This window comes from Pan troglodytes, chromosome 1 (genome assembly GCF_028858775.2).
Source record: "Pan troglodytes isolate AG18354 chromosome 1, NHGRI_mPanTro3-v2.0_pri, whole genome shotgun sequence".
NCBI lineage: Eukaryota > Metazoa > Chordata > Mammalia > Primates > Hominidae > Pan > Pan troglodytes.
In genome coordinates this window covers 21738745-21744744 of record NC_072398.2, presented here as the reverse complement: position 1 = coordinate 21744744, position 6000 = coordinate 21738745, and positions in this window count along the sequence as shown.

Below are 6000 nucleotides of genomic sequence, written 5' to 3'. Positions count from 1 at the left end.
CCACCATCTCAGCCTAAAATCTCGTTAAGCTGATGAGCAACTTCAGCAAAGTCTCAGGATACAAAATCAATGTGCAAAAATCCCAAGCATTCCTATACATCATTAACAGACAAACAGAGAGCCAAATCACAAGTGAACTCCCAATCGCAATTGCTACAAAGAGAATAAAATACCTAGGAATACAACTTACAAGGGATGTGAAGGACCTCTTCAAGGAGAACTACAAACCACTGCTCAAGGAAATAAGAGAGGACACAAGCAAATGGAGAAACATTCCATGCTCACGGATAGGAAGAATCAGTATCATGAAAATGGCCATACTACCCAAAATAATTTAAAGATTCAATGCTATCCCCATCAAACTACCATTGACTTTCTTCACAGAATTGGAAAACACTACTTTAGGCTTCATATGGAACCAAAAAAGGGCCTGCATAGCCAAGACAATACTAAGCAAAAAGAACAAAGCTGGAAGCATCATGCTACCTGACTTCAAACTATACTACAAGGCTACAGTAACCAAAACAGCATGGAACTGGCACTAGAACAAATATATAGACCAATGGAACAGAACAGAGGCCTCAGAAATAACGCCACACATCTACAACCATATAATCTTTGACAAACCTGACACAAACAAGCAATGGGGAAAGGATTCTCTATTTAATAAATGGTGTTGGGAAAACTGACTAGCTATACGCAGAAAACTGAAACTGGACTCCTTCCCTACACCTTATACAAAACTTAACTCAAGATGGAATAAGACTTAATCATAAGACCTAAAATGATAAAAATCCTAGAAGAAAACCCAGCAATACCATTCAGGACATAGGCATGGGCAAATACTTCATGTCTAAAACACCAAAAGCAATAGCAACAAAAGCCAAAATAGACAAATGGGATCTAATTAAACTAAAGAGCTTCTGCACAGCAAAAGAAACCACCGTCAGAGTGAACAGGCAACCTACAGAATGGGAGAAAATTTTTGCAACCTACTCATCTGACAAAGGGCTAATATCCAGAATCTACAATGAACTCAAACACATTTACAAGAAAAAAACAACCCCATCAAAAAGTGGGCGAAGGATATGAACAGACACTTCTCAAAAGAAGACATTTATGCAGCCAAAAAACGCATGAAAAAATGCTTATCATCACTGGCCATCAGAGAAATGCAAATCAAAACCACAATGAGATACCATCTCACACCAGTTAGAATGGCGATCATTAAAAAGTCAGGAAACAACAGGTGCTGGAGAGGATGTGGAGAAAGAGGAGCACTTTTACACTGTTGGTGGGACTGTAAACTAGTTCAACCATTGTGGAAGTTGGTGTGGCGATTCCTCAGGGATCTAGAACTAGAAATACCATTTGACCCAGCCATCCCGTTACTGGGTATATACCCAAAGGATTATAAATCATGCTGCTATAAAGACACATGCACATGTATGTTTATTGCAGCACTATTCACAATAGCAAAGACTTGGAACCAACCCAAATGTCCAACAATGATAGACTGGATTAAGAAAATGTGGCACATATACACCATGGAATACTATGCAGCCATAAAAAATGATGAGTTCATGTCCTTTGTAGGGACATGGATGAAGCTGGAAACCATCATTCTCAGCAAACTGTCCCAAGGACAAAAAAACCAAACACCGCATGTTCTCACTCATAGGTGGGAATTGAACAATGAGAACACATGGACACAGGAAGGGGAACATCACACACCAGGGACTGTTGTGGGGTGGGGGGAGGGATAGCATTAGGAGATATACCTAATGCTAAATGACGAGTTAATGGGTGCAGCACACCAACATGGCGCATGTATACATATGTAACAAACCTGCATGTTGTGCACATGTACCCTAAAACTTAAAGTATAATAATAATAATAAAAGAAAGATACTATAGAAATGACTACAAATACATATGCATATCAAGAATAACGCCACTTTGTTCCCCTGGGACCACAGAAAAAGACTGTAGATATTGTATATCATGGCACCCTAGCACACAACAGAGGCCAATTATGCTTACTAAAATGCCTTACTGAATTATGCTTACTAAAATTATGCTTACTAAATGGTAAAACCAGATTGTGAAACAAAAACCTGTACCCCTATAAACTTTACCATTCTAAAGCCAGGCTTACCCATGTAGACTTCAGGTTACCCCATACATGTCTACATAAGAAAGTACCCAGCAACCTACCTATATGTTATCATATACCCTACCTATATGTTATCAAAAAAGGAACCCAGACCCGTCCGGCCCAGCAACAATTCCAGGTCTTTAAGTCATTCTATAAGCATGTAGACCAGAAGTTACCAGGGCCTCCTCCTTTAGCTGAGAAACTGTTTGCTCAGCTGGCTGAAAACACTGCCAGCAGCCTAGGCATTTCCGCATGTTATGTTTGTGGAGGAACTAACATAGGAGACCAATGGCCTTAGAAAGCAAAAGAGTTAATGCCACAAGATAACTTTGACTGACTCTTCCCCCGAACCGATGCCCACAGGTTCAAGCGTCTGGCTCTTAAAAACTTATTTCATCAGGGGATACTGTGTTGCTCGCTGAGGAAAAGCTTTTACAGACCCAGTAGGAGAATTAATATGTTTAGCACTGCAATATTATAATGAAACACTAAGAAAAACTTTCTTGCGAGGTAAAAATAGTTCCAAATCACCTCATCCAAATCCATTCTCCCGTTTCTCTTCTCTAAATCACACCTGGTATCAGCTTGAAGCTCCAAATACCTGGCAGGCACCCTCTGGTCTCTATTGGATTTGTGGGCCACAGGCCTACCAACAGTTACCAGCCAAATGGACAGGGGCTTGTGTACTCAGAACAATTAGGCCATCTTTCTTTTTGCTTCCACTGCAACACGAGGAAACCTTAGGGTATCCTGTCTGTGATGAAATTAAAGGAAGAAACGAAAGAAATGTAGACATAAAAAAGACATAAAACAGGAGATTAGAAAGACACAGATTGGCCACATGAAAGAATAATTCAATACTGTGGGCCAGCTACCTGGGCACAAGATAGGTCATGGGGGTACCGCACCCCAATTTACATGCTTAACTGCATCATAAGTTTGCAAGCAGTCCTTGAAATTATCACTAATGAAACAGCAAATGCATTAGACTTATTGGCCCAGCAGACCACGAAAGTTAGAAACTCCATTTATCAAAATAGACTGGCTTTAGACTATCTCCTAGCCCAGGAAGGAGGAGTATGTGCAAAGTTTAATCTAACTAATTGCTGCCTAGAAATCGATGACAATAGAAAAGCTATTATCCAAATAACTGCAAGAATGAGAAAATTAGCCCATGTTCCAGTCCAGACCTGGAAAGGGTGGACTCCTGATTCCATCGTTGGAGGCTGGTTCACCTCTTTTGGTAGACTCAAAACCTTAATAGGAGTAGTTCCAGCCATACTAGGAGGTTGCTTGATACTTCCTTGCCTTTTACCCCTCCTTGTTAAGAGCATTAAATCAACTATAGAGGCAATTGTAGCTAGGCAGACCACCACTCAGCTAATGGCTCTGTGTAAATATCAGCCTGTGCCTAAAAAAGAAAAACTGTTCTTTCAAAAAGAATCAAGTAATAGTGATGCTTTCTATTAAAATCTTGTTTATAAAAGCATCAAATGGGAAAACTGAGGCAGAAGTTTGAAAATAATGACAATAAGTACGGCATTCATTCACTCCAAGAAAAGTAACAGACAAGGCTATAAGAAGGTTGTGGTGACCTAGTCTGAGAAGTAAAAGCCAAGGCCCAGAATGTGACAAGGCAAAGCTTAAAAAAAAAAAAAAAAAAAAAGAACAAGTTTTCCTCTGCCTAGCAAGCTCACTTCAAAGACAGTTATAAGGTAATGCTGTCCCTGAAGTCAAAACCAACGGAATAGGCTCCAGACACCCCTCCTCTGGAGCAAGCGTGAAGGAAAAAAAAAAAAAAAGACAAATGTCTGTATTTAGACAGTTCTTGTTTTTTCTTTCGAAGCAGCTACAAAGCCACAAGTTATATGAAGTCATCAGTTATGCTATAGATTACGTGACCTGTCAATATATGATTTACTGCCTTTGTTTTGCTCTTGTATGCTAGCCTTTATAAACCAAACTCTTGTTTTTGTTCAAAGCTCATTTTTTTGAATGGGAATCCACTGAGTCAGTGTGTACCTTAATATAAACATCCTCCTGTTTTCCCATATAGGTCTCTCTCGTCCTCAGTTTCCCACAACAGAAATACCGGGTGCTGAAGGCTTTTTGGCTTCCTGCTCCCTCCCTGTTTACCCCTTTCATCGCCCTGCTTCCCAACCGCCCCCTGACTCTGCTCCCCATTTTCTGCACGCCTGCGCCCCCGCTGCAGCCCGGGACCTCCTCGTGGGGGTCCACGATTGTAGCACCACCAGGTAGCGGCATCCCACCTCTTCCACCTCGCCGCCGCCACAGCACCAGGAGCCTGGCTTGCTGTGCGGGGAGCGGCGGGCCAGGGCCTGACCTCAAAGACGCAGGGGCGGGTTCCCTGCAGTCCTGAGAGGTTTCCGCTCCCGGAACCCCCAGGTAATTCAATTCACTCATCCGGCGCTGCCTCCACCGTCCAAGCTGGGGGAAGGGTTGGGCAGGGGCAGCGGGCTGCTTTCCCGGGGGGAAGGACATTGCCTTCGCCAGTCACCAGGAAAACCGTAACTGTACACCCGGAATCCCATTGCCAACAACTTCATGTAAACTCCAGTCCCAAGGACACAAGAGAGACCCAGGCCTCAGGCCCCATGGGCACTCTCGGCGTCAGGGCTCTCGCCAGACAGACTGGGGCAGTCTACAAATCCCGGGGCCCACCGCAACAGGTGGACAGGAAGGAGCAAATTAAGGGAAAACCCTACGAAACGCACCTCCAACGCAACCAACCAATCCAAGAAAAAACACGTTTCAGGGCTCCATTGGCCCACCCTCGTGGGCGGCCCTGCCGCCCTGTTCTGGCTCAGCTCAAGCACCCTCCACCCTACCCCAGCCTGCTCAAAGGGGCCCTGTGTACTGGAGCAGAACGCTTCCTCTCCAAGGCTCTATGGCTCTCGCTTTCTAGGTTCCTCACCCTCTCTCTTTCTCTTCTTCCCCCTTTACCTCGCGCTCTTTCTGTCACCTTTTCTCTCTCTCTCTCTCTCTCTCTCACCCTTCTGTCTCCACCCTCACCCTGCCTCTCTCTCTACTGCTGTCTCTCTCTTCCTCCGTTTCTATCTCTCCATCTCTCATTCTTTGCTCTCCTTCAAGCTGTCTCTGTATGTGTCTTTGTCTGTGTGTCTGTGTGTGTGTTTGCCCACGCGCGTGCACCCTTTGTGGGGGGGGGGGTGCGGTGGTTTAGCTCGTGGTGGTCATTAGTTGTGCCTGGGTGGGCCTCACCCCCTGTCTCACGGGATCAGACTGCCGGCTTTGGTGCCAGCGCGGGGCAAACAGTGCCCCTCCGCCGGACCCCTTGTTGCCCACAGGCAGGGTCCTCCTCGGGAAAGGCAACGGCGGTGAAGGCTTTGTGAGAAAGAGGGCCCGCGGGGCAGGGTCGGCTTATCGCCCTTGGGCAGCCCTGGCAGCTCTGATTGGGTGGGGCAAGAGGGGGCTTTGCAGGAGGGGCAGCGAGGGATCCAAAACAATCCCTCAGCGCTAAGGCGGACGACCGGAGGGGATCCCAGGACCCAGGACCGTGGGCCCTGGGCCCTGACGCCTCGGAGCACACCCCGTCCTGAGCGGGCCCAATGTGGTCTCGGGAGCTCGGGAGCTGGGGGAAGGCCTGGAGCTTCAGCGGAAGGGAGGCTGCCTGGAGAGCCCAAAGCCTGTTCTGGCCCAGCCCAAGCACCCTCCACCTACCCAGGCCTGCTCAAAGGGGCCCTATCTACCAGAGCAGAGCGCTCCCTCTCCAAAGCTCTATTGCTTTCGCTCTCTAGGTCTCTCACCCTCTCTTTCTCTTCTTCCCCTCCACCTCGCGCTTTTTTTGTCGCCTTTTTTTTCTC